The following is a 15514-nucleotide window of genomic DNA, read 5'->3' on the forward strand; positions in this document are numbered from 1 at the left end:
TTTTTGTAATTTTTTTTTTTTTTAACTCATGCTAGTTATGTGATCTTGCTGTCTGATAAGTATTTTAAATTAGGGAGCAAGTTGCATTAACAGAACTCAAAGTTAGCAAAACCTGGGAATTGTAGTTGTCCTAGCTTTGACAGCACAGAAAACTACCCTGTTTTATTTCAGCTACTGATCTCACATTTTGGAGGAAACGTAAAGAGGCATATGAGATTTGAGCACTGCAGTTTTTTTCCACACATTATGAAACTTAAACTCTTGATCTACACTAAACTAGATAGACTGTATATAGCATGAGGCAAAAGAAAAAGCCACCTTTAAGGGTGAGGGGAGGAGGGGGGAATAGAATCTTATTTATCAGCCCACAGCTGCCTATGAAGGGTTACTGGTATTGATGGTGCAAAGGGCTTTTACCTGCTCTTCCATTTAAAGGAAGTAATATTAGTTAAGGAAAGCTGTAATTTTCAATGGATGGAGATAGACTTGGAGGGCAAAACCCAAAGGACTTTGAGGCTGATGATTTAGTAGCTGGACATATTTGCGTCATTTCATATATTTCATTTATATTATCTGCCACATCATATATAATTTTCATGGAGGAAAAAAAAAGGTAATAATTACATCATCCAGAGCATGAGTATAACATGATTCATCAGGCTTCTGATATAATATGCAAATGTTCCCCATTTTTTCAGGATGAGGGTTTATTCTCAGGCAATTAAACAGTGTTGCAAGGTGGATGTAAAGTGGACTCTGCTGTACGATCCATGAGCTGTCTGTTAAAATAAATAATTCCTCCCAAAATTCCTGTAGCTAACAGACATACAGTGCTTCTACAAGCTGTCTGGTATTACGGAAAGGCTGATCTCTGCAGATCTCTGTGTATGTTTTCAGAGTATCTGGGATCTGTTTTTCATTATCTTCTTGTGGAATAAGTATATATCTGAATACTGAAGCTTTCTTTTTGTGTAAAGATTCTAATGACGAAAAGAATTTTAAGGGAGAGTGAAGCCTTATTCTTAGACAACAGCATAAATAGTCTGGCCTAAATTAACACGTTTCTCCCTATAAAAAAGCTAGGTAAACATTTAATGTTTTCTCACCCTATCTGATATAATAATCCTGCTCCTCCACCCATCTGGTGATACGGTTCCCACTCCTCTAGGCATAAGGGGTGGGGGAGGACGAGGGAAGGATTTTTGCTTTTTTTTTTTCCTGTTTGAGTACTTAGCTTTATACTAACTAGGATTGTATTATTTATATTTCAGCATATTGAAATAATGAAACAGTGTTTCATTGTATAAGAATTCCCCATAAGCAGGTTTAACTGTATAGTACAGGTATATTTTATTACTTCACCAGTTCTCCTTACACAGAAACCTGTTAACACATTCTGATCAAACATTCATGAAATTGCATCAAAAGAAATTAATTTTCATTTATTAGGGTCGCTTTTTGCTGCCCTTGAAGAAGTTTATATGGATAAACAAGCTCACATAAATAGCTTGCAGCTTCATGTGAAGTATGGCTGATAATCCTACAATAAAACACTGGACATGATATTTTGTGCATGCCCAAGCAATCTTCTGACTAGACTTAAAGGTATTTGGAAAATTGTATGAGAGGTACTTACATTGCGTAGGCAACTGCTTGCCCTGCCTCCCCCCCCCCTCCCCAATGTGATGGTCTGCCTGTGTTAATAATTGCATTTCAAAGCTTAGTTTTAAATTTGTCCCCCAGTACTGTACAGCAGTTTAATTGTTTTAATTTAGTATTTCAGGAAGGTGCTTTACTTTGCCCTGTATTTATCACAGCTTTCCTTAAAAGTCTATAAAGGCTGATGAGTTTGTTTTCTTATGCCTATTGTGTAGCGATCACTACAAGTTGTGCTTGCAAATGAACACTCAAGTAACTTCATATAATATTTTCAGAGTCAATTACTTCATGGAAATACCTTGAGCAATTGGAAAGTAACAGATAGTTTTCTCCATTATTTTAGAAATATCTGTATTGTTATAATACAGATCAAATCTACAATGAACTTTATACATTATTCAAGAAATGACCAGGCATTCTCAGCAGTGTTTCAGCTAAATAACTGATGATTGTAACCTTTAAAGAAATCTCATGTTGGTGACTATTGGTAAATCATTTCTCCATTCATAGTAATCTTTATTTAGAGGCTATCTAGAAGCCATTATATCTTTTATTAATCTTAAAAGCAATAGCCAATGATTTGACATTTGCTAAAAATGGATAAATTTTCCATCTTCTAATATAGCAGACTTCAGTCAATTTTTTTTGGTACATTGTCTAAGGATTTCTGTAGGAAGGAAGTATTAGTCCTTATAAACAAATACATACACAACGTGCAGCAGATGAGTTTAAAGATTACAGTTCTTAAAGACCAGGACATGATTCTCATATGGCAGAAAATAATCAAAAAGTTATTTAGAATCAATAGGAATAAAATTGTTATTCTTTGCATACTACTTACAATATGTTATGAATAACAGTACGATTCCCCTCTGTTTTCAACCCTCCAAAAGTCTGTTTGACTCCCAGTATTTAAGGGGTGTGTTCTGAGGAGAACAGTAAATGAACTGCTAATGAATTTTTTGCACTCAAAGGCGAGTTTTCTGGAAGTTCTGATGTGGGAATGGAAGTATTTTTGTAGTATATACAGTGTGTTCAGCCAGTAAGTGGTGCTTTACATGGCATGGCACTTGAAGTCCTCTAGTGCGTTCTGATTGCCTGACCCATACCAGGCCCTGTAGTCCTTTTCCAATGTCAAACTCTCCTGAGCACCTTCATATTTTGGAATATCATTGTCCTCAAATGATTTGATTCCAAATTTCTTTATAGTTTTAGCACAAACTGTTGAAAGTGTTCAAAGATCATGCAGCTTTTTATGTTCTTTTCCACTATGTCGTAGGTACTTTCACCAAGCCCTATTTTCTTCCTTTTTTTCAAATGAAGAGAGGAAGGGAGAGGAGCAGTGTGAGGCACCATGATGTTCTCTGGTGTGCTGAATGTGTTTGACTGATGTAAAGTCATGCCATGTATTTCCTTTTTGGGCAGTCTTTGGGACACTGGTACTGACTTGGGACCACTGTCGCTGTAAAAAGAAGGCTCATGAGTGTTCAAGACAAAGAGAGTTCCCAGCATTTGCCATTTCTGTTTCTTTTGAAGCAGCAATTAAACCCAGTAGTCTGTGCCTAATTTTGCAAACCCTTGTCCTGGAAATTTGCCATGATGACATCAAAATAGTTATTAGATTTTCATTCTTTCTTAGTTGAAGTGAGGTGTTAATTTCTGTCTTTGGAGATACAAGTGTTTGTGCAAGGCCATGACTATAATTTCCTGCAGAATGACATGACATATGGAAACTAGAGTACGTAAAACAACTTTGGGCATGTTTTTTTCTTTGAATGAAAAGAAGTAATTGTGGGATTATCCAATCTCAAGTTACAAGTAGGTTTATCATGAGCTTTATTTTTTTTTTTAAGACAAATCTTTACATTTTACGTTACATAAGTAAAATAATCTCAGTTATCTTCTGCCGTATAAGAAGAGGTGAATGAGAGATTCTAGCTGAGGAGTGAAAAGGACTTCAGTAAATAGTACTGACCGACTGGTAGGTTGTGTGAAGAATGTCACTTTTAGTTTAGCCATCTCTACTTTTAGTGTTATGTGTTCTGAAATTAGGTAGTTTTACACATCTGTGTTCTGGAATTAATATATATGAGTATGAAAAGAAATCAGATGCTGTCAAAAGCGTTTGCGGTGGACCAAAATTTTTCTTGTCTGAATTTTTCTTGTCCAATGTAACTAAATATGACTCTGACATGTTGCTTGCAATAAAGCATTCAATGTTACTTCAATTCTGCATTGGTAATAAAATAAGTAAAAAATCTTTTGATAATCACAAGAAGAAAAATTATGCTTTAAAACAAAATTACACCTGTTTCCTTCAAACTAGCATGTTTTTCAAAGGATCCATTCTCAATATAAACAAAGTATGTAAGTATAGGTTGAAAATGAACTTGATGTCTTATCATACTATGGAACGTGGCGTTGAGGAAATAAGTCCAGCGCTTTGAATTCTCTGGGAAGGAAAATAAGCAATAATGATAATTGGAAAGTAGGGTAATTGTTATCCCAAATGTCAAGTGGGATTACTTTCATTAATTTAAATACCTTTTTCTAATAATTTTTATGCTGGATACGTATGCATTTTTAAGAGATAAATAAATGGTTCTCTTCTGAATGACCTCATTGTGGAAACTCCTTTAAATAACATTACCTGTTGTTAGCCTTTTATATTTTAAACTGAGTGTTGACTTCTGAGCAGGAGATGCAACATAGTACAAGCCTTTCCCTGCCAAACCACACAAGCCTTCCACTAAGACCAGCCTTCTCTTCTGAACCACCACATAATTCTGTCTCAGGAAAACCATGTATAGGGGCAAAGAAATAAGAATTACTTTATTCCTCAGTGTTTGTGGCCTAAGACATTGTTTTTCACTGTTAGACATGAAAAGATCAATCCGATGAAACCAGCATAATGCAGGTGAATTGGTGGTATTGTTTGCTATGAAAAGGGTCTCCAAATCTGGCCGTCCCGCTTTGTGTGGAACTTCTGCTCTTGTGCTGGAGAATTCTTGATAGCCCTGTAATCTATTTCTCTCTATCTCGCAGGCGTTTTTCTTATTCTTATAAGAATCTGATTCCTTTTTATGTGTAGGCCACTATAAAGTGCTCTGACTGTGTACCAGTATCAAATACTGATTATAATGTCTACCCATTGTAAATCTGTTTATGTGGCCATAGGGGCAGTGCAGCCGTAGGAGTAGGTTGCTTAGTCATCGACCTGTTACATAGGTTAAAAAAAAAAATATATTAGGTGTTGTTTGAATGTCAGAAACGAGTGCTGGAAATTTCAGACAGTCAGTGGTAAAACATTAATGTTCTTTGTGAGAATTATTGATGGTTTTCTAGTATGAAAGATATGGCACCCAAAATGAGGTAGCTCTGTTTGAATCTCATTGTGATAGATAAGATGAATAGAATACTGGACTCGGAGTTGGTGGTTGCCTAGTGACAAGTGATCATGACCTGATTGCTTTCAATCTCTGCAGATGGATGAGGGTGCCAACCAATATAGTCAGTGCTTTTGAGGGACTAATTGCCTAATGGGGAAACTTTTATGTGAAATTGATTGTGAGGAAAAATTTTCATGGAAAAATTAGAATAGAAGTTGACTAGAACTCTTAAAGAAAAATTTACAAAACGATGGTTTCCTACGCACCTGAAAATTGTAAAACTGTATCCTTTTTTCAGAATGAAAGTGAAATCAATAATTTTAAAAAATATGTATGTGGATTCATGTAAAACTTTGGGAATAAAAGGGAAACACATAGCAATTAAGATAAACTGGAATGTCTGAGGTGCAGAAAGTTGACAAAGACAAGCAGAGACACTAAGGAAAAAGCTAGCAGGATTAGAAAAATGAAAGAAAAATTAGTTTTATGTGTATTAGAAATGGGAAGAGTTCTGGCAATGGCATAGGCTCATTAGCAGTAAGGCATAGTAAAACTTCTGCTGATGCAGGAAAGGCAGGAGAGCTTGATACAGGTTTCTTTAAGTGCTTGCCTGTACAGAATCCATTCTACAGGTCTTTATAGTTCAGGTTACTGTTAACAGCAGTGTTCATGGAACATACGCAATCATAGTCATCATCAACACAAAAACTTGGGGAGGAGAATTCTGCTGTCAGTGTTCATATCGTATCTTCTTGAACAAAACGGGATTATTATAGCTTGTTGTGGGTTTTGTTGTCTTGTTCGTTCCTCCTTTTTTCTCCCTCCCTGCAAAAGCATTCTGCTGCTGGAATCCAAATGCTGGAGTCCCAAGTGTGAGGCTCCATGAACTGCCTGCTCTGTGTTTGAGTCATACCCACACATGATGAATGCTACCTTTATCTTTTCTGCTGGGGAAACAAGAAATCTTTCTTTTGTGTCTGAATCAAACTTTAAAAGTACTTGAAAAACAAAAGGGTATAATTCTTAGGTGTGCCAAAAAAAGCAGATCTTCCCAACAGAGCAGGGAAACCCCTGACATCTCAGTAATATCCACTGGCATTGCCTCGCTGTGGTTGCCACAGTTCCGTGTTGCTTCTTTGATAGGTTACCTGCCACAGTATAGGCAAGGGACTCTGAAACTCTTGGGCATCATTATCCTGAATCCCAGCTTGCGGTGTTTCTCAGAAATTCCAGAACTGTTGAATAAATTGTCTTTTATGTGTTCTTCAGACAAGGAATCAGGTTACCTCTGATACAATTTTCAGCATCATCCATTCTTTGCAGTGCTGGTGTTGTGAAGTTTGCAGTACTGAGCTGTCTTAGCACTGGATGTCCCAGCCTCAAAGCAGTTGTAGGCAAAATATTGGGAAAATTCCTCCATTAAAGGGATAAAAGTAAGATTGTATATTTTTTCAACAAACATGGATAAATGGAAAGTAATTCTTATAAAACAAACCCAGCTTAATTCTCTGAAATTGCAAGTCCAATTAACTAGGAATAGGCATTGTGTACTGAAGTATTTGTTAGGCATTTGACTTACTAGTGCGTAAGAATTATGGTTTTAAAATACTGGAAGAACATTATATTGGCAGCACCACACTAAACTCATTAACTGTATAACTGATTGATCTTGGAAAGCAGATCAAAGTGAAAGGTACTATTAAGAAAGGAGTTTCTGTGGTTTTCTGCAGAAACCACTCTAGGCATGATCATCAATGAACTGGGAGTAAACATGGCGTAAGTGCTGATTTAAAATTTGCATATTACAGTCATGTTTGGATCATAGACAATGATCTGTGCAGCTTAGTAAATCAAACCTCCTAAAATTTATTTATTTCAGTATAATGAAATGGAAAACATTGTTGTTGTTATTATTATTATATTCATTTTTACCTTTGTTGTCCTAAACTCCAGGCTACTGGTTGTTGCTTTGTAGTTAATTTTGTTGCAAGACTTTGAAAGGTTTTGGTTTTCTTGTGATGCAGAACAGGAACAATGGGAAAAGCATTTCAAGTTCAGCTGTCCTTTTTTTGCATGAACAAAAGCATAAAAAGAACCGACCTGATCCTTCCAGTTCTGCTAGCAGAAATGATAGAATGATTTAGTTTCTCATGGTGCTTTATTTGTATCATAAAAAGTTCTATCCATCACTTCTGTGGAGACACAAAACATTTACTGCTGGTAACAAATTAATACTCTTTCTAAAATGTTGTCAATCAGATGTCAGTCCCTGGAAGAGTTGTTTATTGCTAGAACTCCACCTTACAACTTAACAATTAAATAGGAAAACAACCAAACAGTACATGTTTTTAAGAGCAAGGAAATAGAACAGGTGACTTCAATGTCTTTTCTGTCACTCCCAGCCACTACTATATTTCCGTTCTATTATACTGCAATTCATCTTCCTTTGTCTCTTCTTGTGCTGTTACACTGACTTGGTCATTTTTGCATTTTCATTATGTTCTTTTAATACAGTTTATTTTTCTTAGCCATTCTTTTTTTTTTTTTTTTGAGTCCTTAGCTGGAACACCGAATATGCATAATGTCTTCCTCTTGTACTCAGCTTCCACTGTTGACTCTCTCCTTTTTGTATTCCTGTATTTTTCTCTACGTGTTTGCATTCTCAATGCGGTCTTGGTAATGAAAACAATGTAGTGAAGAATATTAATATTTAAAAGAAACCCCAAAAAGTTTTAAACTTTTCACTTCATTCTTTCTTCCTTCAATGTGCATGTCTTTCTGTGCACAATAATCCTGTGTCATTCAAAATTCACTCCTGAGTTGAGAACATACCTTTCTCATTCCAGCTAGAAGATGGTGGGTGTTCTCATTATAATTCATGGCTGAGAGCATTGACAGTATTGGCTGAGTGGGTTTTGGCAAGAGCATGGGCTTCAGACTTGGAGAGGTAAATATGTCAGGAGGAAAATAGTATCGACAGTTGCATTGGCTCCAGCCTTGGCGATGATGGTAAAATAAGCCAGGGAAAACTTTCAACTTAAAACCAAGTTAATTTATCGTCATTATATAACGATATGAATTGTCGTCCAGTAGAAACTGCTATGTAAAAGTCAATGCCACAACAGTCCACTTTTCCAAAACCTTTAATAAAATGTTTCCATATGATTTTTACATTCATGTTTTATGTTGCATGGGTTAGCTCCAGGTGGTCTTTTTTAGAAGCATGAATATCTTAAATTATATGTTCCATCTACATAACTTTTTCAAATAACACACATGATGGGGTTAGCCAATTACAGATGTGCAATAAATCCGGTGTGCCAAAAGCGCTTATTCTGCTTTTTTCTTTTAGTAATCAGAAACAGACAAAAAGGATTCACTGCTGTAGTTTTTGATATGTAAAATGAAAAAAGGCTGTTGCTATCTGTAGATTACAGTATCTGATAGAACTTTTGTTTGTCTTTTTATTTGTCCTTTTCTGAACAGAATAAAAGTGTCTTTGCTATGAAGAGTGTTTTGGACAGAGCCTCAATAAAGCTTAATATTGCAAATGAAAGTGGTTGAGGAATTGGATTTTGTGGTTGGATTTAACAGTTTCAGTATAGCCATCATACCTTAGTCTCCTCAGCTGAGCAGAGGATGTAAGGACATACTTAAAGTCCTGGTAAATTCAATAGAGCTTAGCCTTTGTTTCTTCTATTAACGTAGCTTATTGGTTTTCTGGATCATCTGAACTTCTACGGTATATCTCCAGTTGAATGACTGCTTCCTTTAGACCTTGTTGAGTCTGTTGCAGGGATAATAAATACATCTGTATGAAGAGCTGAGGGGATAGATTAACCAACTGATAATGAATGTAGCAGAGACCTTAAAAAACCAACCAAACAAAAACCAGACGGGGAGCCATGTCCTTATTAGTACGTAGACATGAGGGAGTAAAGCAGTGTAAATGAATAGCCTTTTATAATATTTGTTTTACCAAGAGTTACATCACTCTATATTACAAGTCAAATGTTATGACTCAAAGAAAATATTTTGTCTGAAGTGAAAGAAAACACACAAACATTTTTTTTAAAATGAAAAGAGTAAATCTATGTTTCCCAACTCATATTTTTGCAGTTACATATTTATTAGTATTTTGCAAAGTGACCGTCTAAATATTTGGAGTAAATAATAGTCAGAGCCCTGGAAGTGAAGTTTGAAGTACATGGATTTAATAATAATTCTTATTTTTGTGTAATAGTTATATTGGATACCTGTGGTCAACAGAGTGAGATTTAGATACTGAAGGTAGACCCAGCAATTTTAAAAACCAAAGTGCGGTGATTTTATGTCTGTATAATATGCAAGCATAACCACAGTCTGACCAAAGTTTGACCACAATATCAACGCAGCTTAATTTCTGCAACTGTTCTCTTTGAAGCCAGAGGAAGGAAATCGAGTTTCCACCAAATCCCTATGCTCTTGTGGTCTCCCATTTCAATCAGGGATATAAAGTAGAATACAATGAATCCATAGAAAAGACTTTCCCAGGACATTAGAGAGATCAGTAAAAACTGTTTTCATTAGCTGCCTGTAATTAAAGAACACCCTTCATAGAGAGCTTACAATTTAGAGAACATGTAAGCCTCTACATCTATTCGAGATTGCAAGCAAAATAAGAATCTCTACACCGTAGGGAACTTAGGTTGTTTTAAAATATCAAGCTCCCTTAAAAAACATATTTTCTGGTTTTTGCTAGTTTTTAAGCCAAGATGAATATTTTTATTTTTAAAACCTTTGAAATTAGTCATACTGTGATTTCTGTTCCTAAGGAAGAAAAGGCAAATCCCCAATAAACTACTTAACTCCAGTTGTGCCACAGTCCTCCTCATAAATGGAGCTGTTTGAAAATGCCTACCTTAATTTCAGTGCTTGAGCACGTCACTCCCTATAATTCTTACTCACAGAGTTAGCCGAGTGCATCTGCACTAGCATGTGTGTGTTGTCACTTTGCGTTCTACTTGTATCATATAAAAATTGTTTTTGCTTTGCTTTGCCCGGGGTGGTACCACATGCAAGTACAAAATTCCATGACTTATTTCATCATCTGGAAAGTCATTAAATGCATATTCATAATCATAAAAGGAAGAGGGACAAATATTTTTGTTCACCTTTTTATACATATAGACAATTCCCAAACATTACCTATAGCAAGCAGAATAATGGTTTCAACATTACCTCACTTCGGATTTTATAGAAAACCACAATTGTGTAAAGAGTTAGGAAAAATCAGGAGCTGGTTTTTTGTTTGCTTATTTAAGTACATATGACATTTCTACAACTATCAGAGCAACTCTACATTTATATATCCCCTTTCAAATTTGAATTGCTGTGTATGCCAGCTGTTTCTCATCCTCTTGATGAAGCAGAACAGTGCTGATAATGCTAATAGAGAAATTGAGGCATATACAGATTTAGGGCTAGCTTTTCAAAAGAGCGCAGCACCCCAACTGGGGCCAGATTTCAAAAGATCTCTGATCCTATTCAGCAACAAAATAAATAGCCAGATTTTCAAAAGATTTCAGCACTTTGGTAATCTGATCATAAGAAGCAGCTGCTGAGCACATTTGCAAAGCCAGCCAAGAGTGACTTGTTCAATATCACATGAGAAGTGTGTGATAGAGCAGGGAATAGAGCCCTCTTCCCGTGTCCCAGGACTGAGTCCAGTTCTTAAGCAATAACGCTATCTTTATGTCTTTTGCAAGAATACTGTATTTAATGAGCTTTTCATTAGGAAATTTAACCCATGTCTGTGAGGAGATAGTTTTCAGAATAACATTAAGATTTACACTCAGGGTAGATAATGAAGCAATCAAATAGGAGGAATATTGCTAATCCATTTTATATTGAATCTCTGTGTTATATTGTCTTAATTAGGTATATCTTACAAAAAGAAAAAGCCCCTTCAGTATTTTTTTAAAGATTTCATAGTCCGTTGCCAATCTTTTAAGTGTCACAAGAAAAAAATTAGAATAACTAGGTATTCTAAAAAAAACTACAGAAGCCTGTAGCAAGTATATTGTATGGCAAGTCCAGGTGTGATTTTCTGTGGGCTTCCGCCCTCATACCACATTCTGAGGGCATAGTGTTTATTTTTGTTTACATTTTAAATGTTTCTTTCTGTCCCTTCCTAGAGATGAAGAAATGGGGTGTTTGGTTTTCTTTTTCTGAAGATAAACATTTTGGTTGTTTATTTAATACTTTAGCACACCATTTTCTCTTTACCCTTATATGTCAGGCTGTTTCTGCTTATTTTGTGCACAAACACTGGTACTTACTCTTCTTGTCCTGCTCTCTGTAGTTTCTGTCTCTGTGCTCTTTTTTTTCTCCGCTATTCTTTTGCTCCAACATCCTATCCTGAAGACTTAAAGGGCAAGTTTTCTTTCACAAATATTACTAAGGAACTGAGGGGAAAATTAACAGCTCACCTAACCTCATCATACATTTTGCTTTTGTAACTGGTTTCTTCAACAGCCTCATGGAGGCTGGTTTTTACCAGCCTCATGGAGGCTGTTGATTCTCCAACAACCTCATTAAACATAAAGGAACTGTATTCTTCATACAGACAGCTATGCTGAGAGGCCATTTGGCAGCCTTGAGACTACAAGCTCCAATGTTCTACAAGGTCTACATATTGACTCACCCATCACTACCTTGGAGTCAGCCCCACAGATGTTCCTTGGGTAGAAGCATCAGGCAAAGCCAGTGCTCAAACAGCTTTCCAGTGTGTGCTTACTGGCAGCTTTGATGTAATTTGGTCTCCAGCAGTGATGATGCCAGACAGTGAACATGGCATGGGATGATCTTTGAGGATGCCCATATCTGTCCTGAAAGGGTTCTTATTTCACCTGCCAAACAGGAAGATGGATTTTGGAGACTGCCTCCTTTCAGTCTGAACTGAACTGCACACAAAGGATAGATATGATGGTCATGAGATGATTGGTCCTTGAAGTGTAGAGCACTTGTAGAACTGTTTGTTGATGTACAATGTTGAACAGCTGTGATAAACATCCAGTCTGCCTTCTTGCAGACCCCAGACAGAGAACCTCATCCAGTATTTTCTACATCTGTTTGAGATACAGGTTTATCTCTTTAGAAAGTATCGAATGTTGATGTAAAGCATTTAAATGATAAAGAATCAACTACATCCCTGGGCAGATTGTTCCAACAGTTAATTACTGTCACTGTGAAAAAAGTGTGCCTCATTTGTAGTCTTATTTCAGCTTCAGCTTCCAAACACTGGATCTTGTTATGCCTTTTTCACTAGATTAATGAGCTGCCTACTGTCAGAAATCTCTTCCACATGTAGGTATTGTGATCCTCTTAACCTTCTTTTCAGTAACTAAATAAATTGAGCTTTCTTAGTTTTTCACTATAGGGAATGACTTTCAGAAGTCTAATCACTCTTGTAGTTCTTACTTGAGTCCTATCCAATTTTCTAACATATTTTCAGTATGGAGGAAACCACAGCTGAACACAGTATTTCAGTAACAGTGTCATAAAAGCCTAAAGTAAAAATTGGAGTATCTATTCCAGTGTGATATTCTCTGGTTTATCCCAGTGGCATATATTCGATGTGCATTTTGGTGTAATATGAATGGCTGTTTTTTTCACTTTGGGAATTAACATGAATTTCTCTGTCATTGTGGTGGTTCTGGATTCCTTTTGTTGATAAGGATTGAACAATGTCAAGAGGTAAATTCTCAGGAATAATTGTGGATGCTGAAGGTTACCCTTGGTTTGTATTTCAATGGCATAAGTATTTCAGTAGGAATAGGCTGTGGTAGAGAGAACTGAACTTAGAGAGCAGGCACCACCAGGTGAGATTGGGGAAGTAACCTTTTGGGGAAAGTGGCTTTCACAGTTAGGATATTGAATGGGCCAGGATAGGTACAAGTGCAATGTTAGCTTACCTACAGAATTTGGAACATCCCTGGAAACAAACATCTGTCCAGGGTTGTCCAAACGAGTTCCTTATGCCACCTTCCAGTCCGATACCTGTCTTATTCAGACAACTTGCATTGGCATGTCGGGTATCAATTTCATATCTGGACAAGAGAAACCAGAGCACAGCCAAACTAAGTGAGCTCAGGAGATCCTTCCTAAGCACGCACAAAAGGTTACCTTTCACCCAGACCTGCCTCAAATTCACCTCTACACACACACATGCACACAATCACAATCCTAGTACTGTGGTGCACAGAAGTTAGGGCTCTGCAAAGAAAAGGAACTCACTTCCTAAGACAGCATATTAACTGGAGCCAGAATTTGTATGGAAATAGGAAGAAGATAGCTCCTGAATCCAGACTTCCCTTGGTTCAAAATTAGAGTTAAGTGGACTCAGACTATCTGCATGATTTGAGTTCAGCTGTCTCTGCTATTTCCAAGTAATGGAAAGACATCAGCCTTCAAGAAAAAGTGGCTTCTTCAGAGTCAGATAGTTTCTTCACAAGTGTGAATGAAGCTGCAGATTTTGCTGGTGACTTCCTTCAGTTTGTGTTCTCAACAGTAAATTCTGTAAGTAACAGACAAAGGTTTCAAGCTCTCAGCCATTTACCACTGTGAATTGCTTTGGGAGAAAGATACTTTACTCTTTAATCCCATACAAAAGCTGTCTCCTCAGACTTCTAGGTCAATTCCTTTAACTTTCCAAAAATGCAGTTACATTCAGTTAACTTCCTAGCCCAGACAGCAATCTTTGGTCAGCTCAGGGGAAACCGTGCTTCAGTCCTCACTTCAGAGGCTTGGGATTTTGTCTGTCCTCAAAAATTTGGGGCAATTACTTCAATTCTGTGCTACATTAAAGGAAGCGATATCAGAACTTTAGGTCTTGCTTCTCTTGTTTGGAAGCAAGTAAGAAAAGAAAACCCTTAGATCTGAAATGGTATCACTCACCACTGCCCTGCCTGGCAGCAGGCTGCCAGGAGATCAGGTGTACTCTTACAGGCAGACTGAAGAGAGACTTGACTCTCTATCTCTGTTACTTTCTTCCCTCATCTCACATTACCCAAATGACAATTTTTCAATTTACCGTACCCATATTCGCCCTGATTTCTTCCCCAAAACTATTTACTAGGCTTGTGTTACTCAGAACACTAGCCAGCATTTAAGAATGCTTTGGCCTCTTTGCACACACTGTTGGTTATGAGTTATCCAAAGATAAATTGGATATTTATCCAAGGATAAATTGGATAACTGCATTCAGTTGCATGACTTCTCTACAGAACTTTTAAAGCACTCTTTTTTTAGAGGGAAACCTAAATATTAATACATAATATTTCAGAGGAAAGTAAGTGAGGTTACAGATTATTTCTGCTATTAATGGAGTTCTTTGTGTATATATAAATGTATTTTAGTAAGTTACTATAGAGTAACAAGAAAGTTGAAATCATCTGAATCCATCTGTAGTATATTTTATGTTTCTAACAATTTCATTTTAATGTCTCCGTTTAGTTTCATACTGATCATTTATACTGACAAAAATAAAGAAAAGAAAACAAGGAACCTGTCATCAGTCATTCATTTAATCAAGTAGCAAAAGTAGATAAATAAACATACTGAGTTAATTATTCTTCTGTATGTAATGATTGACAATAATGTTAATTTATTCCCTTTTTTAACCTTTGACTGTCAGTATAGTTGGGATTAATAGGCACTGACAAAATGAGAAGAAATAAATTTCTGATAGCCACTGAATGTTGCTAGCATGGGAGTGTTTTCCCCTGAAACTTCTCCCTGAAGATGTATCAGATGTGTCATGTGTTATTTTTCACACTTTTTTGTGCCATGTTTCATGCCATTTTGGTGATTGCTATTAGTTTACAGACATATGGCCAGGAATATTTTATGAATGAAGAGGTTTCTGGAATATACAATATTACTTCTTCACATTTATATGAGAATTGTAATTTAAAGATCTCAAAATACTTTGTACACGTTATTGCAGAGTGTATTCAAAAGCTAGCAAAAAAGTCAGTGTTACAGCTGATAACTTATGTTATCTGCTCCATCCATCAGACAGCATTTCTTCCATAGTGAATCCTCTGTTCCCACTTCGCAATGTTTTACTGGGTCCATCCGAAGTGAAGAGGGGATTTTCAGGTCCTTTGACTTACACGTGCAGAATTCCCAGCGCAGCTCTCCCTGCTAGGAGTGCAGGAAGGTGCAGCCCCTCTCCTGGCTTTTCACCACCAAATTGTGCCACATGTGTAAACAGGCACCTAAATAGATTCCAGTTAATCAGTTACTCCAGCTTCTAAAATATCTTTCTGTAATGATATTCCTGTAGATTAGTAATAGTTGTCCTGAACAATATGTGAAGAGAACATTTGCAGCTTTTTTTGAAATACTGTGTAGCATGTCATTCAAATAAGCGGAAGGCATGGTGTATGACATGCTTTTCATCTAGCTTGAATGGTGCATCA

The 15514-nt window shown here is 36.6% G+C and overlaps 1 protein-coding gene across 1 annotated transcript in view; it reads left to right on the plus strand.

The window, feature by feature from the left end:
• The window catches only part of NPAS3 (neuronal PAS domain protein 3), a gene marked incomplete at its 5' end in the record, with an annotated part of 555595 nt that overhangs the window by 109761 nt on the left and 430320 nt on the right, over positions 1–15514 (plus strand). The window lies entirely within an intron of this gene.

This window comes from Aptenodytes forsteri, unplaced genomic scaffold (genome assembly GCF_000699145.1).
Source record: "Aptenodytes forsteri isolate BGI_AS27 unplaced genomic scaffold, ASM69914v1 Scaffold108, whole genome shotgun sequence".
Lineage (NCBI taxonomy): Eukaryota > Metazoa > Chordata > Aves > Sphenisciformes > Spheniscidae > Aptenodytes > Aptenodytes forsteri.